The sequence below is a fragment of the Chelonia mydas genome, chromosome 1 (assembly GCF_015237465.2).
Source record: "Chelonia mydas isolate rCheMyd1 chromosome 1, rCheMyd1.pri.v2, whole genome shotgun sequence".
Lineage (NCBI taxonomy): Eukaryota > Metazoa > Chordata > Testudines > Cheloniidae > Chelonia > Chelonia mydas.
In genome coordinates this window covers 48,838,819-48,866,293 of record NC_057849.1, presented here as the reverse complement: position 1 = coordinate 48,866,293, position 27,475 = coordinate 48,838,819, and the positions used below count along the sequence as shown (strand labels likewise).

Sequence of the window (27,475 nt, the reverse complement as noted above, 5' to 3'; positions counted from 1 at the left end):
GGCAGCTGCTCCAAGTCAATTAAGACACCTGGGGCCAATTAAGAACTTTCCAGAAGGCAGGGAGAACACTAGGTTGATTGGGACACTGAAGCCAATTAGGGGCTGGCTGAAACTAGTTAAAAGCCTCCCAGTTAGTCAGGTGGGTGTGGATGTCAGGAGCTGTGGAGGGAAGTTGTGTGGTTGGAGAGACTGAGCAGTACACATCATATCAGGCACAAGGAAGGAGGCCCTAAGGTAAGGGTGAAGTGGAGCTTGAGGAAGTGGGGGCTGCTGTGGCGAAGTAGCCCAGGGAATTGTACGTGTCATGTTTCTAAAAGGTCAGCTACCATAGCTGATACTATTAGGGTCCCTGGGCTGGAGCCTGGTGTAGAGAGTGGGACTGGGCTCTCCCCTTTGCCCACCCCCCCCCCAATTAATCACTGAGACTGGGAGACAACAGAGAATGTGCAAGGGAGGATAGCTTCTCCTCACCTCCCTTGCTGGTTTATGATGAAAATGGCTCAGTAGACTGTGACCCTTGTCTGTAGAGAGAGAAGGGTTACGGGGAGGGTCACAGTGAGCCTCTGAGGCTAGCAAAATATGCTAGGAAACGTGGGACCCATGGAGACAAGGACAGAGCTTTGTCACACACCTCACTTGACAACCTTTGTACAAGATATGCTGCAAATATATAACAGTGGTTGCAACAATGCTCTATTGTAATCATATAACATCACACAAGGGAAATAAAATAATTAGGGCTCTCGATTAATCACAGTTAACTCATGCAATTAACTCAAAATTAATCAGTTTTAATTGCACTGTTAAACAATAGAATCCCAATTGAAATTTATTAAATATTTTGAATGTTTTTCTACATTTTTCAAATATATTGACTTCAATTACAACACAGAATACAAAGTGTACAGTTTATATTATTTTTATTACAAATATTTGCACTGTAAAAATGATAAACAAGAAATAGTATTTTATATTCACCACATACAAGTACTGTAGTGCAATCTCTTTATCATGAAAATGCAACTTACAAATGTAGATTTTTTTTTTTTGCGTTACATAACTGCACTCAAAAACAAAACAGTGTAAAACTGTAGCGCCTTCAAGTCCACTCAGTCCTACTTCCTTTGAGGTTTTTAAGATCAGGCTTGACAAAGCCCTGGCTGGGATGATTTAGTTGGGGATTGGTCCTGCTTTGAGCAGGAGGTTGGACTAGATGACCTCCTGAAGTCCCTTCCAACCCTGATATTCTGTGAACTGGAATATGTTCTATGCTGCATATGCCATGTAACATATCTATGTAAAGGTTATGATCTACTGAATCTATTAATCCTATCTGTATGCATGTATCATTTTTGTATTCGAAGTATGAATATTGGTCGTGTACTGGCTTGATTTCTAAATAACCTTAGTAGAGCATTTGGCCAGTTCCTAGAGAAAGGAATTCGCAAAGTTAAGTGCCCAATCAAGAAGCAGTTAAGGAACAATGCATCTTGGAATACTCCAACCCACATAAGAAGTCTTCCTGGAGACAGTCAAGATACCATGTGGGCAATGGCTTCTGCATGTAAAAACTATGAGTCATGCATGGAGATGTGACTTGCCCAGGTGACTCCAGAACTCCATCTTGGAACTGGACTTTGCATAGGAGAGAGGAGGGGGTCTCCACCCACAAGAGAGTCTATTTAAGCCCGTGGGGGACCCCTCCATTTTGTCTTCAGCTGGCTAAGGAAATAGCCTCTCCACCCCCAAGGATACCTGAAAGAAACTGGAACAAAGGACAGTAACTACAGGGGCTGGGAGTGCTTGCTGGACCCAGACTACAAGGAGGCTAGTCTGTAAAAGATTACTGGAACTGGTGAGGATTTTTATCTGTATTCAATTTGATTAGACATAGACTTGTGTATTTTATTTTGCTCGGTAATTCACTTTGTTCTGTCTGTTACTACTTAGAACCACTTAAATCCTACTTTCTGTATTTAATAAAATCACTTTATGCTTATTAATTAACCCAGAGTATGTATTAATACTGGGGGGGGGGCAAACAGCTGTGTATATCTCTCTTTCAGTGTTACAGAGGGCGAACAATTTATGAGTTTACCCTGTATAAGCTTTATACAGGGTAAAATGGATTTATTTAGGGGTTGGACCCCATTGGGAGTTGGGCTTCTGAGTGTTAAAGGCAGGAACCCTTCTTAAATTGCTTTCAGTTAAGCCTACAGCTGTTAGGGGACGTGGTTCAGACCTGGGTTTGGGTTTGCAGCAGGCTAGCGGGTCTGGCTCAAACCTGGCAGGGCACTGAGGTCCTAAACTGACTGGGCAGGAAAGCAGGAGCAGAAGAAGTCTTGGCACATCAGGTGGCAGCTCACAAGGGGTTTCTGTGATCCAACCCATCACATTTTGCTCTGTGTTATGTGGATGCCTTAGGGGGAGTAAGTACAAGGATCCTCTTCCATTGTTATACGAAAGGATCAGGGCAGGAACTTCAGCTATTCTCACAAAAGCCATCCTCCTATAGTGTTCAGGAAGTCAGCCCCATTGCAAAATCCATCCTAAGGCCTGCAGCAGAGAAGCTACACTCACATGGAAGGCACATAGTAATGGAGCACCCCGCCCCACCCCTGCGCTGCCTACCTTAACAGGAGAACATCTGGCACATAAGAGGGTGTACCTTTAGGAATCTGGCATTTCAGAAGATTGTATGTGACCAATGCAGCATGTTTCCTGATTTCAAACTCACATGGCTTCTTAACTCGAAACTCACATTTTGCTTTTTAAAAAGAAGAAAGCATGCACATGCCTGTGCGCACCATTAAGGATACTGCTGAAGTATCCAGAAGGAAGGATGGTCTAGCAGTTAGGGCAAAGGCAGGGACACGGGAGAACCAGGCTCAATTCCCTGCTCCATCCCAGACTTGTGTAACCTTGAAGGGCAAATCACTTCATCTCTCTCTGCTTTAGTTCCGCATCTGTAAAATGGGGATAAGAGCACTTTCCTACCTGAAAAGGGTGTTGTGAGGATAAATACATACCTGAGGTGCTCAGTTACTGTGATAATTGAGGTCACAGAATACCTAAGATAGATAGAAATATAACCTGTATGCACAACTGCAGTATCAATATTAAAAAATCCTAAGTATTCAAAATGAAAAAGTAAGTCAATTTATTTACTCATTTAAACTTGGATTTGGTATGTTTGGTTAACAATATCAACATAATGAAGATTCAAAACCATCATGGCTGGATTTGCCCTTCACAGTTAAATTGGGGTTGGGATGAAAGCTTGCTGGCTGGAACTCAAACCAGATGAGACTGAGGTGATACTGATCAGAAAGGGAAAGCCCTCCAGGGACCTTGCAAAATATACAACTGCTTCATCATCAGCTGATCTGGAGTCCTGGGGTCTTATTAGACTCATCGTTATTCCTAGACTTGGAAGTTGCATTGAGCACCAGACTAGCATTGTTTCACCTGTGGGAAAGCAAGTGCTCTGCACTTCCCCTCTCAGATTGGATCTTGTCTCCATCATTCATGCCATCATAACCTCTTGGCTGGCCTTCAGAACCTCAATCTGTTCCAACATGCAGCCACCATCTTTTGAATGGGGTGGGCCAACAAGAGCACATAATTCATGTTGTATACATTTGTCTGCCATCTGAAATGCAAGGCTCTGGTTACCATATACAAGGCCCTAAATGGCCTGGGCGCAGGTTACCTTATGGACCACCTTACCATCTGCAACTTCTCTATTCTTAGCCAGAATGCTGAAACTCAGGGCATGTCTACGCTGCCCCACAGTTCGGACTACGAGAGGATGAATATTAGAACCCACCAAAGTGCTGCTCTGTAACTCGCCATGTGGACACTGCAGGTGCAAACTTAAAGGTCCCCCTGTTCTCACTAATGTAGCCGCCTTCAAACAGGACAATGTTGTTGCAAATGAGGGACTTTTAAGTTCGCATCCACATGGGAGTTGCAGTGCAGCACTTTAGTGCGTACTGCTATTCACACACCCTGTGCCCTGAATTTTAGGGCATTGTAGATATGCTCTCAGCTACCCAGGAATGAAGTTTCTGAAGGCCAGACACATGGCATTCTCATTGCCAGTCGTCAGGGCTGGCCCTAGGATTTTTGCCACCCCAAGCAAAACAATTTTTGGCCGCCCCTGCTTTTTCTTCTCTTTTCGTGCCCCTCTGCCCCAACTCCATCCCTTCTCCACCCCTTCCCCAAATCCCCAGCCCTGCCTCCTCCCCCAGGTGTGCCCCGCCCCATTACTTCCTGTGGCTCCCCCCCCCTGCAACTCCCTGCCCTAGCTCACCTCCGCTCCGCCTGCTCCCCTGAATGCACCGCCGCTCCGCTTCTTCCCCCATCCCTCTCAGGCAAGGGAGAGGCAGCGGGTTCAGGGGAGCAGGCAGAGCGGAGGTGAGCGAGGGTGGGGAGGAGCGCAGGAAGTAACGGTGGGGGTAGAGGAACTGCTCCCTGCCCCAGCTCGCCTCCGCTTCACCACCGCCGCCTCCCACAAGCGCGCTGCCACTCGGCTTCTCCCTCCCTCCCAGGCTTGCTGTGCAAAACAGCTGTTTGGTGCACAGCAAGCCTGGGAGGGAGGGGGGAGAAGCGGAGCAGCGGCGGTGCGCTCAGGGGAACAGGCAGAGGCGGAGCGGAGGCGAGCTGGAGCGGCGGGGGCACATTTCTAGGGGCGGCAGAGCCGGTGCTGGAATGCCACCCCTAGATATGTGCCGGCCCAAGCACCTGCTTGTTTTGCTGGTGCCTAGAGCTGGCCCTGGCAGTCCTATGCCTCAGGTGTTCACTCCCTGCGCACTTGTTATACAGCTCTTTCTACACACATCTTTGCTTAAGCCTTCCAAAATGATTAAACTCCTAGATGACTTGTCAGATGAAAAGCTGCAGGTAGAAAGTGAACATGACACTTTGTTAAAGTCTCAGTTTAAAGCTTATAAAAGAGCCCTACTATGGTAAAGGACATCATATAGATGTCTATAATAGTAATGACCGTAACTCTGATTTGCAAGCCACACTTACAGATTCTTGCATCACTACTTAGCAATATTGTACAAAGTCCCAGATACTGCTGTATTCACGATGGATGTGTTTTAAAAATATATATATATTCTGCTGCCATCACTTACACATGTGCAACTGATGGATTCGGTGGGATTGAATGGGTATAACTGAGGGCAGAAATTGACCCTTACATTTCTTAATGATGATACAATAGTTATATATTTTGTTTAATGTTCATTGTAGGCTTTTTGGTGGGGACAGAAAGAAGAGCTAGATTCTTAACTCTGTCATACAGGTTGATTCAAGTCCATATTAACAGTTGATCAGTTGATCTGGATGTATGCAAGTGTAACTAAGAGCAGAATCTGGTTTGAGCTCTTTAGCACAGAATGAAAATAGGTATGTTTAATTATACCCTATTAACATAAAGAGTTTATTTTTGTGAATTGGGCTTGTTTTATCATTTGCCATAGTCTTAAATAGGGATGGTTTAAGGCTCATTCACCATGTGGACTGACCATCTGCGCTCAATAATTGCAAATTCATTTCCAATATTAATAAACTCTTTATGTGTTCTTGCATGTCTCTGAAATGCCTTAGGCAACTGTTCCTCCCTCATATGGAAAAATTACAACAGCTGTGGGATTCACAAGGACTTCAGTGCTTGTCTTTTGCTACATTTCTGGCAGCAAGCTGCTAAGTGCAAACTTTCCACACTGCCTAATAACTGTAAACCCATTAAGTGTAACTTTGGTGACATCAGAAAAATAATTTTCTTTTAAAGAGCCTTAATTGGATTACATAGTACCTGAACACCTGTGCTCATTCTCAGGGTCCAGGCCATAGTTTTGAGATACCTACAAGTAAATAAGAGATAATGACCCAGATCCTCATCTGGTGTAAATCAGCAGTTAGCATGAGCTGAGACTCTGTCTCAATATTTTTAGACCCTTTTCTAAATATATAAATGTTCATGCAACTTCCTACATCTTTATTCTGCTAGCAAATTAATCAAACCTAGCAAATAAAAATTGACCATCTTCACAAATGGGGTTAAGACAGTATTATACTTATTTGGACTTTTAGATCTTTTGACGAAGTCTCTCATGAGAGACTACTAAGGGAATTTATTACTCATGGTCTAAGAGACAAAATAATGTCTGGAAATGAAACTTTCTAAGACAGAAAACAAAGACTAAGAATAGATGCAGTTTTCATCATGGCCAATAGTTATTAGCGGAGTGCCCCAACATTCTATGTTAGGACTAATGTCATTTAGTATATTTATGAATGATCTGGAGAAAGAGTGAGCAGCGAAGTGACAATGTGTGCAGATGACACCAAATTATTAGGTGGCTCAAGACCAGAGAAGACTGAGGAACTTCACTGGGACGTAACTAAGCTAGGAGAGTCGGCAACAGAATGGCAGATGAAATTCAGTGTTTAGAAATGCAAGTTAATGCACATTTGAAAGGAATAATCTGAACTACTTTTATACCTAATCATTTCTAATTTATCTGTAACAAATAAAGTTTCTGAAAATGCATTAACATAGATTGTATATTCCAAGCTTGCCAGGTGCTGTGCTCCTCCAACTCCTATTGAAGTCAGTTTGTAATATTATCTCTCAATAACATATCCCAATAATGGCCTGATCCCCGGAAATGACCTCAGATGTTCAGCTGCCAGGTCTCTCTACAAACTTTTGCTGGCATAGCTCTGTTGGTCAGGGGTTTGATGAGGTGTGATCCTGATCCACCTAGCTATGCTGGCAAAAGCATGTTGAAACAGTTATCCCAGCAAAGCTGCACGTTTGCCAGTATAGCTTATTTCATTTGAAGGGCTGGAATAAGCTACACCACCAAAAGACCAGTTTTGCCAGTATACGTTGCATCCGTACTTGGAGCACTTTGCTGGTATAATATATAAGCATAGGTGTACTGGCAAAGCTCCTAATGTAGACCTGGCCCATGTAATCCTGAAAAGGGTCTGTTGTAAACGCAGATTTTGTTGTTGGTTGTTCTCACTGTCTTCAAAAGGAATTGAGGGTACCCAATTCTCCAAGGAGGCATTTAGCATACTGCAGGATTGTGCCCATAGATCATAAGCTCCTTGGGTTGGTGTCCGTTTGTCTGGACAGTACCATGCACACACACAACTCTGTGCAGATATAACAACTTGATGTTCCAGTTTTCTGGGCATGGGGAGCGGCCTGTTTTGTTACTAATGGGTTGGTATGATAAGTTTTTATTTGGTGATCTTGTTTCAATTACTCTGTTTTCTCCAGCCACCCACCTTCACATGCCCTGTTTATTTGCTATTTTTTTCATCAGGAAGAGTGTATCATGTTCAACCTATTATTGTTTTAATTTTTGCAACGTGTCATTTTTGCCCTCAAGTTATTTGTGACTAAAGTCCCAGTCAGTCATGTGTGCAGCATCTGATCTCCTTGTACATCCTCCAGCTGTTCTAGTTCTCTCCCATTGCCCGAGGGTTCTCATCTGCTTCCTTCTTGTTTGCCTTTGCAGCCTCTCTTAAGGTGATATCCCCTTTTTTGGCAGTCCATCTGAGACTGCTATCTTTGAATATCTTGTTTACATTCTTCTGATTCATTGGTACCTATTCTTTCCCCAATGCACATACTCTTCTGCCATTGGATGCCAAAAAAACATCCTCAGGAATCTTCCCAGGAGGTCAACCCTCACTTCAATTATTATGCATATGTATTGTTGTTACTATAGTGCTCTACTGAAGCTGGCTCAACCTGCTCTTGTTAAATCCTAACTATTTTTACACCCTCCTTGATGACTGCAGTAGCCTTATATAATTAGTTCAAAAGGAATCATTTATTTTAAAAGTGGCCAATTACACATGACTGCTCATTCCTTAAAATGTGTGTTGTCTAGAAAGGGGAGCTTCTTTAATACCAGCTGCACCATACTGTTATATTCTCACCCAGAGCACCCTTGAACCTTCCTGCACATATGAGAGTAGGTGGCTGCCAACAATGTGTCATGCTGTTAGTATGGAAATGTTTAGTGCTTGGAGAGAACATTTCTTGTGTCTTCCTGTTTCTTTGGTTCTGAGAATCCTGGTTATGAAAGAATATAAGCTCTTCACGGCCTCTAGTGGACAACAGTTCAAACTGCAGGTATCTTTTAACCTGTAAATGGATCTGAGGGAAAACTGGGTGTTACCAGTACACATTTTTTCTTAATATTATTTGGTCATTGTTATAGCTGATTGATATAGACTCCCAAGAACATAGGTCTCTCAAATAACACTGGAAGATAAACGTGGGGGTGGGAGGTGTGAAGGGCATTTCGGGTTGCTAGTATATGTGAGATATGCCATCATGTGCCAGCAATGCCCCTCTGCATGTACATTGGCCAAACTGGACAGTCTCTACGTAAAAGAATAAATGAACACAAATCAGACGTCAAGAATTGTAACATTCAAAAACCAGTCAGAGAACACTTCAATCTCTTTGGTCACTCGATTACAGACCTAAAAGTGGCAATTCTTCAACAAAAAAACTTCAAAAATAGACTCCAACGAGAGACTGCTGAACTGGAATTAATTTGCAAACTGGATACAATTAACTTAGGCTTGAATAAAGACTGGGAGTGGATGGGTCATTACACAAAGTAAAACTATTTCCCCATGTTTATTCCCTGCCCCTCCCCCCGCTGTTCCTCAGAACTTCTTGTCAACTGTGGAAATGGCCCACCTTGATTATCATTACAAAAGGTTCCCCTTCCCCCCCCCCCCCGCTGCTAATAGCTCACCTTATCACTCTCGTTACAGTGTGTATGGTAACACCCATTGTTTCATGTTCTCTGTGTATATAAAATCTCCCTCCTGTATTTTCCACTGTATGCATCCGATGAAGTGAGCTGTAGCCATGAAAACTTATGCTCAAATAAATTTGTGGCACCTTAGAGACTAACCAATTTATTTGAGCATGAGCTTTCGTGAGCTACAGCTCACTTCATCGATGAAGTGAGCTGTAGCTCACGAAAGCTCATGCTCAAATAAATTGGTTAGTCTCTAAGGTGCCACAAGTACTCCTTTTTCTTTTTGCGAATACAGACTAACACGGCTATTACTCTGAAACCTATCAAATAAATTTGTTAGTCTCTAAGGTGCCACAAGTCCTCCTTGTCTTTTTGTAGTATAATTTATATCATTAAAAGAAAATTCTTTGTCACCACTTATGAACCTGAAGGGATGCTGAGAATGAAGTTTTGATTTCCTTTTGATTATTGTCCTTTAACTGCCAGGTGAAGATCAGTGCTATAAGCAGAACACTGGCAATGTTCAGTTCAACTTCTACGTTTTCAATACGTAGCACATAAGAAGGCTTATTTTGCCTTTTCACTTTTAGATTGTCCACAGTTTATAACAGCAGTGATTACAAACACACCAGAGTATAAATGGGGCTTATTGATAAATGTTTCATGAGAGGCAGGAGGAAGTGTCTCTGCATGTCATTGAAAACACCTTGGTTTAGTGTTAATAGTGTTACAGTGGATAAGCCCATTAGGTTACTCTACTTGGAACAAAGACTGTACCTGAAGAACTGATGTGGGATTAAGCCAGTTAACATGATGGCACCTGTTCTCTTCTTTGTTTTTAGTTGTCTATGGTAAAATAAGAGAAAAGTTGTTATTAGCCTGTAAGTCTTTCCTTGGGAGAATCCAAAAAGGTATGCAAAGATAAGGGCAGAAAGAGAAAGTTGTGGTTAATTTGTGTGTTAGAACCAGAAAATTGAACAATGGTCTGATACAGGGAGAACACATTCTAAATTTAAGTCATTATAATTATCCTGTCTACCCATATTTACATGTATATGAGATTCTTTGAGACGAATTTATAGATTTTTTTTTTTTTTTTAGGGCAAGCCCATAACTTCGAGCTGAACTAGATCATATCTTTTAGCAATACATCCAAGAAGAGATACTAGAAATGCTTATACTTGTCATTTTTATCATGGTGAAGGGTGTAGCGTCAGTGTAATTTAGGTACAAGTTAATGGTAAATGCACTAAGGCTAAGGAAGCTGTGTTTAAAATTTAGTTTTTTATGCACTATAGGATTGCTATATTTTCTAACTGTGGATCACACAAGAGGCATTGGAGTTCAAAGTTATTCCTTGTCTTCACACACCAATTTCAGTATCAGTATCCATTATCATAGTGCTGAGGCACTGGTTTAATGCAAATTAGAGGAACGAGTGCCACCTACTAGGTCATCCATCCCACTTTCTGCAATACTTGGCTTTTCCATTGGAGGTCTTGTGTTCAAGTCTGCCCCTGACTGCCCCTGTTTAACTTATAAAGTCAAACAAGATCCCCTATATGACAATAGTTTGGCTTCAGCATAGTTGCTCAGGTTTTCTATAAAGAGGAACACTAGGTGCCCCTGAAATTATTAGAATATTATTCTCGGTTTCAAAAGCATTTCTATTTCCTAATACTTAAAATGGAGTGTTGACCAATAAAGTCTCTTATGGATTGTAGCATTGGGTACCATGTCTATGGATTGTGGTTCAGCTGTCTATATTAGGTACCTGTATGACCCCCATCATCCAGGTATCTGAACACTTCACAATCTTTAATGTATTTATTCTCACAACATCCCTGTCAGGTAGGGAAGTATTATCCTAATTTTGCAGAGGGGGAGCTGAGGCACCGACCGGTTAAGTGACTTGCCTACACACAGGAAGTCTATAGTGGAGCAGGATAATGAGTGCAGGTCTCCCACACCCTAGCTTGTATCCTAAATGCTGGACCATCCTTCCTCTCTCCATTGGGTGTGGAATATTTGGTAGTTTAAATTTTTTTTCTAAAGACTAATTTTTGAAAGTAAAGCTACAGTGTGAGCTTTTAATGCCATCAAACTTTTTAGAGAAACAAGGTGGGTGAGGTAATATCTTTTATTGGACCAACTTCCCGTTGTTTGACTTCCTTTTTTCTTCATGTCGTGGAGTTTCCATTTCAAACTGCAAAATTCTCTATGTTCCATTGTTTGCAGTGTTCCAAAAATCAATGGTAGCTATAGAATTTTACAGTCTGAAATGGAAACTCGACAAAATGAAGAAAGAGGAAGTCAAACTTAACAGGAAGTTGGTCCAAAAAAAGATATTACCTCATCCATCTTGTCTCTCTAAAAAGTTTGATGGCATTAAAAGGCCATGTTATAATAAAAGACCCCTCATCCATTTTTATCTCTTTAATATCTAATATCTTGGGACAACATGGCTACAACTACACTGAAAATAAAACGTTGTGACTTTCCCAAGAGTGAAAGGTGACATGAGCAGGGCAAGGCTAATGTGACCTGACGTTCTCATGGACATCACTCCTGTTTGTGAAGATCTAAGGTAGGAGAGTGATATAAATGAAATCAAATCTCCCTGCGCCTAACTGTTCATATAGCTCTTCAAACTCTTTCCCCAAAGGTTCTTTCAGTCTGTTAATGTTTAGATTACGGTGAGGTCTTGTAAGTTGGCTGTAGCAGTTATAAATGATGGCATGACACCTATTTCTGTAGTTCTAGAGTATGTAGTTAAGTTTTTTTTAAAGCAAGACTTATTTTAGATGAAACATCTTAGTGAAAATCAGTACTTTTCTGGTGCTAGAGCTCTGTCAGTTTTTTGTTTTTTCTCTTTAAAGCAGATTGAAAGGAAAACTGAAAGATCATTGAAAAAGAAATATAATTAGCAAATCTTGGGGTGGGGATGTCTGCATGCATGCTTGTAATTGAAGAAAACAAATATGTCAATAATATAGATTACCAATAAAAATCAAATATTAATTCTATTAGTTTGTGAAAGGTCATACCACGGGCATAGGAAACTTTGTCTGCCTCCAATAAAATGCAGAGGATCTGCAAGTAATGTAATACTTTGTTTTAAAGAAAAGATCATAAGTTATGAAATAAGCACACACCAAATTCCTTTCCTATGTCTTCAGTCAACATGAGTTTGGAGGAATCACTCATTCACTGACAACTAGAGCTGGACAGGAAATGGTTTTTCCATCCTGTGAAAATTTTCAAGATTTCAAATATTTTCCTGTTCCACATCGGGATGAAACTAAGATCTTTCAAGGTTTTTTCCACATGTGTGCATACATTCACAAAAAAGAGCAAGTCCCAGCCCAGAATAAGTCAACTGGGATGGGGGAGATCCAGGCTGGAGTCCCTGCTCAGCCTGATTCAGAGCAGGGACTTGAAGCAAGATCTCCCACATCTCAGCAGAGTGCCCTCAATAGTGGGTTACTATGGGGTTTTGGTCTCCTTCTATGGTTTTGATTAGAAATTCCATCCTGGATTTCAGAAACCTTTCCAATGAAAGCTTAGTTGAAATTGGAATATTTCCACAAAAAGTTTGTTTCAGCTAATGGATATTTTTTTACAGAGAAATATTTTGTCAGAAAATTCCTAATCAGCACTACTGGTACCCCAGACATTTGTTCTCCTCTTACAGATGCTTGTTTAAAATAAACCCGTGATGGGATCATTATTACATCATAAAGTTACAGTGTAAGCAATTTATCAGAATGAATGTTTATGTGATTACTCTGTCGGCAAATTTTCTATTAAAAGACTGAAGTAGGACCATGTTCTCAAAGAGCAAGTATTTTCCTGTTTTTATACATAATCTCTGTACGTGATGAGTTGTTTCCATGAAAATCCATGCTGAAATCTCTCAGGGGCACATGGTAGTTTCCAGTTGGTGAGAGTTCTTAAAGAGGTCCTGTAAATTGTTAGCCTAGCTCAGGGATGCTTTTGTCATAGCAGAGGGCGGTAGGTCCTATGTGTGTGGCAGTATTGTGAAAGCTGAGATTTTAATAGGATTATCAAGTAGTGAGAAGGAAAGAACCGGAAAATGTTGGTGTCATATAGGTTCAACGACTTCTCTATTAGGATTATGAGTGCAACTGAGTAGCTGATCTTAAGCAAGCAGTATTGGTTCCAGTTTCACTAAGTGTGATTAAGAACTTTTAAAAGCAAGTACAGTACAGTGTTAGAGCTGCCATGGAGTATTTAGGGTCATGCATACTTCAGATCTGAGTCCTGAAGTGCTGAGCTCTTCCTGCAAGGGGTTTAGCAGTCTAGAATACTTACTAGCCATAATAAAAACCTTTCTGCGTTTGAATTTATGCTCTGGAAATACATTTTGATCACATCTTAAGGAAATGTTTGTTTTAAGATACCGTAAGTTCTGGAGCTCTTGACTAGATAAGGCAATGCCATATTTATTTATATATTTATTAATACACAATACTCCGGAATAGAGTAGACTCATTAGATAAATAATATCAAATTTACAGCCTGAGGCAGCAAGAAGCTACTGTTAAAAATCTGTGTTTCGGGATATTGCACAATCAATGATGCATCATTAACTGTAGTTCTGCTGTGGGTGGAGAATGAGGAAATATCAGCATGGGTTATGATCTGCTCAGATTTCGCAAGAGCAGGCTATCGCAGTACTTGGTGCAAGCATCTCAAAGAAAACCTGAGGTGCTACTGTAGCTAATTCACGAGGCGGCGATCTACTTTTCTAGGTAGCTCTGAACTAATGTCCAGTGGGGTGTTTAGGGAGCATTGTGCTTCTACAGGTGTTGCAATTGGACAGGTGCTTCAGGCTATTAAAGGTCCCCTAGTACTTTGTGCAGGAGTAGGGGTAATTACATTCTGACTACCTGTATTTCCCTTACAGTTTAATTTGGATACATTGTTTTTAACTTCCTATCCTACACTGTTGTGCAGCATTGCTGCATATGGTAAATAGCAGGCATGTTTCACACCAGAGGCAGCTTCACTTCAGGGGCAGAAGAAGAGAATTGCATATTGTGTGTTAATTGCTTTAGGATGACTGATGATGATATATCAGGCTTAAGTTTTAAGCCATAATTAGGTTTATGATTGGTGTCATCACACGTTTCATTTGCATATGGCTCTTGAATTCCAACTTTCCTCACAATAGAAAAGATAACTTTACTAGATGCAGTTTCTTGGCAACTGCAATACCATGCCAGCCCCTTGGTGCATTGGGGTCTTGAGGACAGATGCTGATGCAGAACTTTTTTGTGGTGGTTTTTAATTACTGATTTTCATGACATCCAATTAACTTTTTGCTGTGAGCAAGACATTTTTATCCCCTTAAGCAAACCAGAAATTAACATTTGAATATGTACTTTCAAAAAAAATGTTTGAATCATACAACACTTCCAAGAGTTTTTGTCCCTGAGCTCTGTAGAGCATTTGGATCAGCTCCCACAAATTATTATGCTCTGACATTTACAAGTTAAACTAGCTCATGTCATTTAAATACCTTAAGTGATATTTTAGGCCCTGGAGCAGGGGTTCTCACAACAAATTTTTTGGTGGCCTCAGAGTGCAGCCACCAACTCTTGCTGGTGGCCGCCCTGACCATTTTTCCTAAAATACAACAAATAAATATGCACATATACATGCCCAAATCATTGTAATTTATTTATGTAGGACTTTTTTTTTTTTGCAAACTCAATAATAATAATAATGTACAGTTATCTCTGTTCTTTACTGGACCTAAACAGAACAGAAGCACAGATAAGGTGCATTGCAAATTCTTGTCTTTTTTCTTATTGTTTCTTTTGCTTTTTTGGTTGCTTTTATTTTTTAACAAACACAAATATCACTTTTCACAGCAGACTTACTCAGCCCTGTCAATCCTGGGGACAAATTGAGCCCTGGATGGGGAGGTGGACACAGAGGCAGCGGGAGCCAGGGGCAATGGGGCACTAGGGAAGGCAGCGGGGGGGAGGGGTAGTGACCTTGGGGAACAGAGCCCAAAGCCCCATGGCTGGAGCCTGCCACCCCAGAGCTGAAGCCCAATGCCTCTGGGAAGGTGGGAAACTCACTGGCTACCTACTCCTCCAGCTTTTGTGTCTCCACTTCTTTGCCCCTGCACCAATAACCACCCAGAAGGCTGTGGCTGCAAGAAAAGGCTCCTGGTGGCCGCATGCGAGAAACGCTGCCATAGAATTTACTTACAGTTTTACTACATTCTGCAGTTTTAGTGATTCATTTTGTGTATCGGATGTCTCTGATGGAAGTGGTTTGCAAATCCTGCAGTCTTGTCTCTTTTATTTTAGCAATCATGCAGGCTTTGCGGCAGTAGCTCTGAACGATGATGTGTAAAGCAGAGAGAAGCTATTTAACTTTCATATGCCAGACTCAAGCTGCTGAATTTAGAGTTAGAAAACATTTATATTGATTGGTAAAGGGACTACATGTGACATAGAGATATGCCAAAAAAAAAAAACCCACCATGGGTTCTTTTTTTCCCAGCAGGATAAATAATTGAAAGGCACAAATTAATACAGGAAATCAAAAATGACAGAGGTCTTGAAAAAATGTGGAATTTTGGCAAGGGATGTGTTGTGCATACTTTAATCCTTCACAGTACAAATTTTATAATATCAAAAATGCAAATGCATCCCAGTTTATATCTCCTTATCTAAAGTAGATAGTACTGTTGTCCTACTTTACATAGACACTGAGTCTGTGAGTGATTTTAAAAAAAAATCTAGCTAGCTCCCGCAAGAGCCCTCTGGCACAACAGTGCTGTTAGTTGATGGGAGCAGGGAGATGGGACCTTTACCCTCAGCTAAGGGGAGGGAGGTCTGTTATGACTGGTAGCCAAAGACCCATTTTTTCCTGTGAAATTTTTCAACAATGTTCAGTCAATAAACTCTACTTGACTGTAAAATTTGAAATGAACATGATGGTTTGATTTTTAATCAAAATTTTCATTTCAACCGAGTTTTCGAAAACCAAAACACTTTTTTTTCAAAATTTCAGATTTTGTCTCCCACTTTCTTCCCTTTTTCTTCTTTGCCGGTGAATGTGACAGAATGTCTGAAAGATGCCTCTATTTTCCAACTCCCCTTTTTGCCCCCTTCTTCAACTCTGTAGCTTTTCAAAACTTCTCCAACTTTGGAAAAGTTACAGAGTGGAAAAAGATAAAAAAGAAAGGGAAAATTGTGTGTATTTAGGGGGAGGACCCCAAACTGTAGACATTTTTCATTTCTTTGCATTCAGTGGCAAAAAGAAACAACAAAAATGTGAAATTTTGAAAAAAATTGGTTTTTGCAAACTGAAATGAAAGGTTTTGTTTTGTTTCAAAATGTCTAGTCAAAATGTAATCCAGAATTACCTTTAGTTGTGGAGAATTTCATTTTCAATGAAATCCCGTTTTTCCACCACTAAATTTTTTGATTGATAAATTTCAACGAGCTCTAATATCTGCCTCGTACTGTAAAGGTGGTACACAACCTCTATTTTCTACTGGACTTGTATCTTCTCCTGGACTCCAGTAGACAGGAATCAGTTTAATCTTCAGCTGGCAAGAGATGCATTCATTCTTCTTAGCTGCTGACCTGTGCAGTGAGCCCCATCTTCATCACCTCAAGCTTGAACTATTGCCATGAGCTTTACCTTGGACTGATCCTGAGGACAACCCATAAACCACAGCTGGCCTTTTAGGTAGAACAGACCAACAAAGCATAGTATACCAGTGTCCTGCTCTGTACACTATCTGCCAGTTAAGTTCCAGTTTCATTTAAAATCCTGGTCCTCATTTGCTAGAATTATAAATTAGTGAAGAACAGGATTTCAGAGGCCACCTCTCATTCTGCACCTAATCACAACAGCTACATTGAGTAGATGCTGTTTACAGAGGCCAGATTTGAACTGCTGGGTAAGGAGGCAAGCTCAGAACATTCTCAATTGAAGGTCAGTACCCAGTCCTGGGTGTATACAAAGGATGTCACAGTATGGGAGCAAGCCTTTAATCTGCTCTGTTTTAACATCAGTTTTTTAATTCTGTAAATATTATTCAAATGGGTATTTACTACTGATTGGTCTCATTTATGTAACTTCAAGTACATTTTAAAGGTAAAGCAAATAATTTTAATCAGTCCCATGTGTTTTGAAAGATAATTATTGCACACACAATGGCCCTAGAAAGTTTATTAAAAAGGTTTTTCTTTACATCTATGAATGTGGGATAGGGATGGTGTTGCCTCCCTTCAATATATGCACTGCTCCGTCATCATGTTATTGGCATGGATCAGCCAGTCCATCCACAGGAGAGCGCTATAGCTGCAGCACTTCAAATCTAAATCACAGCTTCTTGGACCAGTGCCCTCAGCACTTGTCTTATGGCTGCCTATTGACAAAGCAGTAGCTTTATCAGGGGATGCGTGGGGGGGCATGCAGAGTCATCAGCCTCCACCAGATTTGCTGCTTTGCTTCTACTGAGCATGCTTACATGGACTGAGCATGCTCAGTAACACTGCTGAAGCCTGGTGCCCTCACTCCTCCCCCCACACTATCGGCAGGCAAGGGTTGTCTCCTAATTTTCTACCAAGCCTTCCCGGAAGATCAGTATGTGAATAGGTGCCTGACTTAATGGTTTCCAAACTGTGGTATATGAAGCACTTCCTGGTGGTTCATGTAGAGCTTACTGGTCCCAGTGTGCTGGCTGACCTCAGTTTCCATCTGTGCAATCATGTTCAAGGAGACTAAAAAAACCTTAAACTCTTAGAATCATAGAATATCAGGGTTGGAAGGGACCTCAGGAGGTCATCTAGTCCAACCCCCTGCTCAAAGCAGGACCAATCCCCAACTAAATCATTCCAACCAGGGCTTTGTCAAGCCTGACCTTAAAAACTTCTAAGGAAGGAGATTCCACCACCTCCCTAGGTAACGCATTTCAGTGTTTCACCACCCTCCTAGTGAAAAAGTTTTTCCTAATATCCAACCTAAACCTCCCCCACTGCAACTTGAGACCGTTACTCCTTCTGTCATCTGCTACCACTGAGAACAGTCTAGATCCATCCTCTTGGGAACCCCCTTTCAGGTAGTTGAAAGCAGCTATCAAATCCCCCCTCATTCTTCTCTTCCGCAGACTAAACAATCCCAGTTCCCTCAGCCTCTCCTCATAAGTCATGTGTTCCAGTCCCCTAATCATTTTTGTTGCCCTCCGCTGGACATTTTCCAATTTTTCCACATCCTTCTTGTAGTGTGGGGCCCAAAACTGGACACAGTACTCCAGATGAGGCCTCACCAATGTCGAATAGAGGGGAACGATCACGTCCCTGGATCTGCTGGCAATGCCCCTGCTTATACATCCCAAAATGCCATTGGCCTTCTTGGCAACAAGGGCACACTGACTCATATCCAGCTTCTCGTCCACTGTAACCCCTAGGTCCTTTTCTGCAGAACTGCTGCCTAGCCATTCGGTCCCTAGTCTGTAGCGGTGCATGGGATTCTTCCATCCTAAGTGCAGGACTCTGACTTGTCCTTGTTGAACCTCATCAGATTTCTTTTGGCCCAATCCTCTAATTTGTCTAGGGCCCTCTGTATCCTATCCCTACCCTCCAGCGTATCCACCACTCCTCCCAGTTTAGTGTCATCTGCAAACTTGCTGAGGGTGCAGTCCACGCCATCCTCCAGATCATTAATGAAGATATTGAACAAAACCGGCCCCAGGACAGACCCTTGGGGCCCTCCACTTGACACCGGCTGCTAACTAGACATGGAGCCATTGATCACTACCCGTTGAGCCCGACGATCTAGTCAGCTTTCTATCCACCTTGTAGTCCATTCATCCAGCCCATACTTCTTTAACTTGCTGGCAAGAATACTGTGGGAGACCGTGTCAAAAGCTTTGCTAAAGTCAAGGAATAACACGTCCACTGCTTTCCCCTCATCCACAGAGCCAGTTATCTCGTCATAGAAGGCAATTAGATTAGTCAGGCATGACTTTCCCTTGATGAATCCATGCTGACTGTTCCTGATCACTTTCCTCTCCTCTTTCTTAATAGTACTTCCATAGAAATGTGGCAATGTCCATCATGGGCCAGAAGCAGGGTTGAATGCCAAACCTTCAACATTGTAATATATAGACAGCTACTACTTGAGCTAAAGGGCTACCTATAGCTGCTTGTGGGTAATTCACCTACTATTGATCCTAACTGAGTGGAGGGCAAATAGGGTACATCAAACAGTGGGTTACAGACAATTGCTGCAGTTCCCACAGGGCCATTCTTCAATTGCTAATAGAGGTAGTTTATGCAATAGGATTAGGAGGGAGAGATGGGCCATCAGACATTCTCTCTGTGAAAAAGTGATCTACAGTATGAAAAAGTTGGAGGCCCCTGGTCTAGCTGAATTTATTTTTTCATTCAGACTATACCTGGTGGCTAACATAGGTCTCTGCAGTAATTCTTTGTTTCAGTAGCACTTTCTCTTGACAGGAGTTGGCGAAAATTAAGATATTGTAGAGTATTGATATGAACTGAAGAGCTGATTTATTTTGTCCTTTGGCATATAGGCTGTAGTGCTAATTAAGTGGTAGCACATACTGTATTCTATTATTTGTTAAGCATTGATAATGTGTTCAGTGCTGCACAAGAAAAGTAAAGAGAGTCTCTGCCCACACTGAGTCAATATGATGGTAAGGGTTCCTTGCAGCTGGAGCTTCCAGCATATACAGTATATCCTCTGGTTTAATCAATCTTGTTAGTGGCAGGGAATAAGAGCATATCCAATATAATGGCTGTCAAAAATACTCTGCATTGTATGTGTAAATTTATCTCTTAAGAACGGCCGCCTCTGATTCTGAGCAGATCATTATATAATACAATTCACTGAAGCAGTGTATTTTGCCATATTCTCCCACTGGAATAGAGCAGAGTGCTGTGCTACATTAATTAGTTCCTAAACCTTGAAGGTCACAATGATCTGGCCACTATTTTCCAGTATTAGTGATTTTAATACATGATTGACTTTCATGTATACACCATTAAGAAGAAGAATTGTTTTTCAAGTTTGAGATGGAGCAGCAGGTTTTTCCTGTAGTATTTGCCATAGTTGTACAACCAGTGTTTAAAGGGATGATTTATAGAAAATCCAGCTGTGAGTTTTCGTTTCTTCAAGAGCAGGAGGCGGGACTAGAAACCAACCTAAAACCAAGCAGAGCATTGATCAGACGAGAAGTGATGTAGAGCACAGCCCCACAGACAACAGCTAAGCATCGTGGAAACATTAGCTGGCAAAATAACGAGGAGGAAGCTGCACTCAGTGACAGAGAAGCCATCTGTCAGAATCTGAGAAGCAGGTTTCAAGAAACCAGAAAATGAAGTACAGAAGAAAATGATTTTGGTTCAAAGGTACAGTGAAGTCTAAGGATATTTGTAGACAGTAGTTTAAATATTGTAGTAAGGGTGTTTAGTACAACAGTTAACACTGTTTTGAGGAGCTTTTCAGCTTTGAAAACAGTCCTGTCTCCTTTGTAGCCTATCTTTTACTTAAAAGGTTTGAATTACTTTAAAGATGTTAAGAGGCTTATCTGTTTGAGATGGCTTGTTTAAAAAAAACTTGCAAACAAACTTTCAAATTGCTAGTATCCTCCACTTCAGAAGGGGGGATTTTGTTTAATTAACTTAAGGGCACCTCCTGTAGTGAACAAGAATTATTTTGTAATCTTTCTGAAAGGCATCTTTGATGAAAAGCTTGCTTGGTCCCAGATGTGAGCTGAAGGGGGTAGACAAGAATACTATTGTTGGAGAGGAGGAGAGAGTTCCCACCCAAATAACTCTTGACTAACTAGAACTACAGTGTATAAACACCTTGGGCTAAATTCTGCCCTTATTTATATTGGTGCAAAATCAGGAGTAAGTCCACAGAAAACTATTCCTGATTTAACTCAGGGTAGAATGTTGTTCCACATTTCTTAAAGCAGAAGAAATCCTATAGTGCTTCACAAAATATATTTTAGTGTTTACAGAGGACTTGCTTAAAAACAATCAGAATATTTTTTTAAAATGCACGTTGCATAGCACCTTTTGTCATATGTTTCTGAGAGCTTCCATCCCTCATATGAAGCACTGTATATGATGTTGATACGCTTTCAAATAAGGCTTGCACTATTTGCAGTAGGTATGTGTTCCATTCAATTTGGTGGTTTGTTTGGTCTGGTCTGCCTAATTCCAAAAGGTTTTTGAGGCTCCAATTTGGAATAATAAGGTTACATTAGCAATAGCAGAGGTGCATGAAAGTTTCAAGCAAGATGCTAGGAAGCTGTTTTATTTGGAATTTGACAATTCTATTACAATTTGTACAGAAAAATAACTTGTTGCAATACTTCTAATGTACTGCCTGCTTCATGCCAGTAGTGGAAGCATTGGCTGTAGACTTAAAAGAAAAAAAAAACACTCCAACATTATGGCCCAATATGGATGACAAAACATTGTAGCATGTGTGGGAAAATGGCTGCAGTCCAATGTCTGGAATCATTTATCTTCTGGTAGAGTCTGGAAGATGACTGTTTTATGTATTTTACAGAAATCCCTGCTGATTGATTTCATTTACTTAGGGGGAGGGGGCACAGAGACTGATTATCGGGACAAATGGAAAAAAAGTGAATCCTTTACAGTAACCCCGACATCCTGTTCTGGTTAGGTTTTTGGCAGTTTTAAATGTGATCTTACCATCCCTGACAATCATGTGGATCTTTCTGCTGGTTTCTTAATAAAATGTCATCTTTCTGCTCTTTGTTTTGGGTCTCGACAAGCCCATCTCTTTCATTAGCTTAGCCTTTCTCCAGCAGTGCATGGGATACATTTTGGAAATTATTGCAGAAGTCTGGAGGAAAGAGAAGAAATGGAAATTGATAACATTCTACATAGCCTATTGTGGGAGTGCCGCATACAGTATGCACAGCTGTTTGGAGAGATAGGCGTGAAATACTTTGAGATAGGTGGTCTGATTTCCTATGCATGGAACAAAGTCTGTTTTCAAAATGCAAGGATTTCTTAAATAGCTGCATTACACTGAGGCAATCCCATGCACTGAGATGATACAGGCCAATACTGACATTTGTTAAAATAGCCATAATTCCTGGTTTTTCTTTATTCATTTTAGATTTTGACAAGCATCCTAGAAACAACTCAGATTCGCCTTAACATCATTTCTTTGCCACATCTTAATGTCTTTTTATTGATGGTGCTGTCTGCCTGCCTTCCTGGTATTTGCATTTAAGTCAATTGTTCCCGCATCATAGTTTCCTCACTTGGCTCTGTCCCTGCTATACAGTCACAGTGTGGGTTATATATGAGCCAGAGCCATAGACACTTGCTCTAATATCACAGGAATCCAATGCAAACATTTTTATAGAATGAAACGAGAATAGGAGTTGAGTGGTACGTGCACTTACTCTCAAACAGAATGCTGCTATTTTCAAAGATGAACAAAAGTTAAAAAAAAAAAACAAAAACCAAAATCAGCCTTTTTAAATGTCAGTGCTATTTTATTTTATTTCCGGTAATCTCACCACAAGGTCCTCTGCGAAAGTATACCTGGCAGAGCAGAAGTAGCAAAACAGAAGGCTGGGGAAAGAGTGAAGTAGTGGATCGCCCCACATACACTCAGTTCCCATACATACCCATTCAAAACATTCAGGAGGCTATAGCTTGGGGGTGGGGGAGAAGAGAGAGAGAGAGAGAGGAAAAGCTCCCACCTTCTTCCTACCCCAGAGAGGAACAGGGGGCTTCATATATTTATCAGGCACCTACTAGCTAGAGGTGGGACTCCTAAGGAGTGTCCAGAAACTGCACCCTGATAGGGATCCCAGAGTGTTGGCCTTGGTCCTCTTTCTGTCGAGATTCTGTCACTGTGCTATCCAGGTGCCTGGGGAGTTCTTTATCCAGGTGCCTTGGGGATAACTTACCCCCTCTGTCTAAACATTTGTAACATGCTTATTACCAGTTTGTCTCTTTGTTTGCTAATATGATTTTATTTATTGACCTCTGGATACTAAGTTGATTTCTTTGGCTAGTAGGTGTCTGATCATTATTTTCCAGCCCTGGTTTAATATATACCGCCAGATTTTCAGCACTGACTTCCATGGAGCAATGATAGTTTACACTGGCAGAGTATAAATAGAATCAGAGAAGTTTAGGGTGGAAGGGACCTCAAGAGGTCATGTAGTCTATTTTCCCCATGCTCAGGCAGAGTTAACTATACCTACATTGATAGTTTTTTCCCTTTATGAGTTTGGGTTCATCTTCACCTCATCTACTGTTGTATTAATTTTGATGGAATATACAGGGCCGTCCCTAGCAATTCTGGGGCCCTACACAGCCCCCCTGCAGGGGGAGCCCCAGGCCTCTGCGGAGCGCAGTGGGGGCGGGCCCCAGGCCTCTGCCAGGGGTGGGGGGGCTGGCTGGGGGGACAGCTGGGAACCACCCCACAGCACTCACCGGTGGCGTGGCTGAGGCCGGGTCACTGCACTCCTGCTGCCAGTGAGTGCAGGCCTGGCTGCAGAGCTCAGGGGAGCGGGGGCAGGGCTGGGGCAGGGAAGAGGCGGGGGCCCTGGGCAAGAGCTGGAGCAGGGGCTGGAACAGCACACAGCTGCGCAAGGCACCAGGAAATTTGGTGCCCCAAATTTCCTGGTGCCCTACGCAGCTGCGTACTTTGCGTATGGGTAAGGATGGCCCTGGGAATATATAGGCCCAGCAAGACACAGGTGTTAACGTGACCCTGTAACTGTCCAACCTTGATTTAACAGATGACAACAACTTGTAATCTTGTACCCCTATAGACACGCGAGCCAAAACAAGTGATTTCCAGGCCTGTGCACAATTAGTAGGGTTGAAAATCAACACAGAGAAAACTATGAGAATGAACACCCAACATGGGACACTAATAATATTTTCTAGGACTAACATAGAAGAGTTCTGATATTTCACATATTGGCCTCATTATAAGTACAACAGGTGGAACAGACAAAGACATTAAAGCCAGAACAGTGAAAGCCAGACATGCTTTCATAACTCTAAAGCCAATCTGGAGAAACAGAAAACTTGCCTTGCAAATTAAACTTTGAATCTTTAACACCATTGTAAAGTTGGTCTTACTATATGGCACTGAAACTTGGAGTCTTATTAGATCCTTACTATCTAAAATCCAAGTTTTTATAAATGCTGCATATAGAAGTCTTCCATATCAGATGGCCAGAAAAAACAAACAAACAAAGAACTCTGGAAGAGGATGAAACAGAAACCAATAGTACAGGAAATTTATGGAACGAAAAGAGCTAGGACATACATGGAGGCAAGACAAGAATAACATAACAAGATAGGTGTTGGACTGGATTCCCGAGGGCAAGAAGTGACAAAGTAGATCAAGGAAAACATGGAAACACACAACAGAAATAGAAAGCTATCAAAATGACATGGGAAGAAGCTAAGACAGCAGCAGGAGACCAAATATGGCAAGTGGTGGAGAAGGCCCTATGTTCCACATGGAAAAGAGAAGCATAAGAGAGTAACTGTCCAACATTAAATTTTTTTTAAACCAGGTTCAGGTTTTGGTATACAGAGATATCAGCATGCTTAGTACCATGGCAGACAGAACCACTAAAAATCTTTTAAACCTTTCACTGAAGATACAGAAAAAGGGAGGAAAAGGTTAAAGCATTTGAAATGTAAAATGTTAAGTAAGGTTTTCATTTTAACAACATCCCTTGTTTTCCTTTAACTGTGGAGAGTCTTTAGAAAGAAAAAACCCTTTATCAATAGTCTCTTAGATGGGAACCACTTTCCCTATAGGAGGAAAAGAGAAAAAGTTAGTTAAGATGTTTGAGGTTGTTGTTAAGGTTTGATCCCGTTTCCTAGAAGACAAAACAAGACAAACACCCAAAAGAGAGGAGAAAAGAACAGCAAAAATAGAAAATAAAGCTTCTGTCTCTGGTGCCAGAGTAGCAGCCATGTTAGTCTGTATCCGCAAAAAGAAAAGGAGTACTTGTGGCACCTTAGAGACTAACAAATTTATTTGAGCATAAGCTTTCATGAGCTACAGCTCACTTCATCGGATGCATGTAGTGGAAAATACAGTGGGGATATTTTATGTACACAGAGAACATAAAACAATGGGTGTTACCATACACACTGTAACGAGAGTGATCAGGAAAGGTGAGCTATTACCAGCAGGAGAGCGGGGGTGTGTGTGAAACCTTTTGTAGTGATAATCGAGGTGGGCCATTTCCAGCAGTTGACAAGAACATGTGAGGAACAGTGGGGGGAGGGGGGCATAAACATGGGGAAATAGTTGTACTTTGTGTAATGACCCATCCACTCCTAGTCTTTATTCAAGAGTCAGTTAATTGTATCCAGTTTGCAAATTAATTCCAATTCAGCAGTCTCTCCTTGGAGTCTGTTTTTGAAGTTTTTTTGTTGAAGAATTGCCACTTTTAGGTCTGTAATTGAGTGACCAAAGAGATTGAAGTGTTCTCTGACTGGTTTTTGAATGTTCTAATTCTTGATGTCTGATTTGTGTCCATTTATTCTTTTACATAGAGACTGTCCAGTTTGGCCCATGTACATGGCAGAGGGGCATTGCTGGCACATGATGGCATATATCACATTGGTAGATGTGCAGGTGAACGAGCCTCTGATAGTGTGGCTGATGTGATTAGGCCCTATGATGGTGTCCTCTGAATAGCTATGTGGACACAGTTGGCAACGGGCTTTGTTGCAAGGATAGGTTCCTGGGTTAGTGGTTCTGTTGTGTGGTGTGTGGTTGCTGGTGAGTATTTGCTTCAGGTTGGGGGGCTGTCTGTAAGCAAGGACTGGCCTGTCTCCCAGGATCTGTGAGAGTGATGAGTCGTCCTTCAGGATAGTTTATAGATCCTTGATGATGCTTTGGAGAGGTTTTAGTTGGGGGCTGAAGGTGATGGCTAGTAGCGTTCTGTTATTTTCTTTGCTGGGCCTGTCCTGTAGTAGGTAACTTCTGGGTACTCTTCTGGCTCTGTCAATCTGTTTCTTCACTTCCGCAGGTGGGTATTGTAGTTTTAAGAATGCTTGATAGAGATCTTGTAGGTGTTTGTTTCTGTCTGAGGGGTTGGAGCAAATGCAGTTGTATCGTAGAGCTTGGCTATAGACAATGCATCGTGTGGTGTGGTCTGGATGAAAGCTGGAGGCATGTAGGTAGGCATAGTGGTCAGTAGGTTTCCAGTATAGGGTGGTGTTTATGTGACCATTGCTTATTAGCACCGTAGTGTCCAGGAAGTGGATCTCTTGTGTGGACTGGTCCAGGCTGAGGTTGATGGTGGGATGGAAATTGTTGAAATCACGGTGGAATTCCTCAAAAGCTTCTTTTCCATGTGTCCAGATGATGCAGATGTCATCAATGTAGCGCAAGTAAAGTAGGGGCATTAGGGGACGAGAGCTGAGGAAGCGTTGTTCTAAGTCAGCCATAAAAATGTTGGCATACTGTGGGGCCATGCGGGTACCCATAGCAGTGCCACTGATTTGAAGATATACATTGTCCCCAAATGTGAAATAGTTATGGGTGAGGACAAAGTCACAATCCTAGTCAGTATGGATGTAGAAGACCTCTACACCAACATTCCACACACAGATGGACTACAAGCCATCAGGAACAGTATCCCTGATGATGTCACAGCAAACCTGGTGGCTGAACTTTGTGACAATTAACTTAGGCTTGAATAAAGACTGGGAGCGGATGTGTCATTACACAAAGTAAAACTATTTCCCCATGTTTATTCTCCCCCTCCCATTCCTACCAGCACTTAAAACAGTTTGTTTATAGAGCAAGACACCAACTCCCCTAAAATAAAGTATTCTTCTGCCAACATCTAAGATGGCTACTCTTTACAAGTGAAATGTTTTGGAACATATTGTACCTGTACTTTGGGCACATCATCACTTTATCGCAACCATTACTTGACTAGTTAAAGTTTATCCTTTTGTGTTTCATGACATAGTGTGGGGAAAGGATATGACAAGGGGTAAGAGTTACAGCTTTCTCTTGTTTTCTTATCAGGCTAATGCAAAGAATTGTTAAAAACAGACAAGTTGAGTATACTTGTAAAACATGACTAGGCTGAAACCTATGTAAACTGTGAGATCTTATGTAATATGCCACTGAATCTCTGTGTATGAAATATATGGCAACAGCAAAGCCATTTCAGAAAGGAAATCTCTGTATGAGGTGGTTTGTTTTAGGTAGTTTGTTTGTTTAGTTTTTCAGTATAAAGTACATGTACACATGCTTTTATAAGTGTTAACAAGAATCATGACATTTTCTTATCTTATGAAAAGTATGACTGTGAAACTTTAAAAGCTCCAATAAACCTTTACAAGTTTCCCCAATCTACCAAGTTTAGCAAATTTAATTGTGTTAAGTCGATTACCACTCAGCATGAACTAGGGTTGCCAGTTTTTGGTTGGACGTATTCCTGGAGGTTTCATCACATGACATCATCTTCAATTAAAGATTAAATTCCCGGAGACTCCCGGACAATCTGGAGGGTTGACAGCCCTTTGTCTGAACATTTAGTTAAAACGCATTCATAGATCAAGTAGGCTTTGTAT

At 41.4% G+C, this 27,475-nt stretch overlaps 1 protein-coding gene across 12 annotated transcripts in view; it reads left to right on the top strand.

Moving 5' to 3' along the window:
- The window catches only part of STARD13 (StAR related lipid transfer domain containing 13), a 492,723-nt gene that overhangs the window by 368,352 nt on the left and 96,896 nt on the right, over nucleotides 1-27,475 (top strand). The window contains exon 1 of one of the 12 annotated variants that reach the window (XM_027828301.3): nucleotides 20,059-20,248. The exons of the other annotated variants lie outside the window; for them this stretch is intronic. The gene's annotated coding sequence lies outside the window, so the exon portion shown is untranslated. Of the gene's footprint in view, nucleotides 1-20,058; nucleotides 20,249-27,475 lie in introns of those variants that run through there. 12 annotated transcript variants of the gene reach the window in all.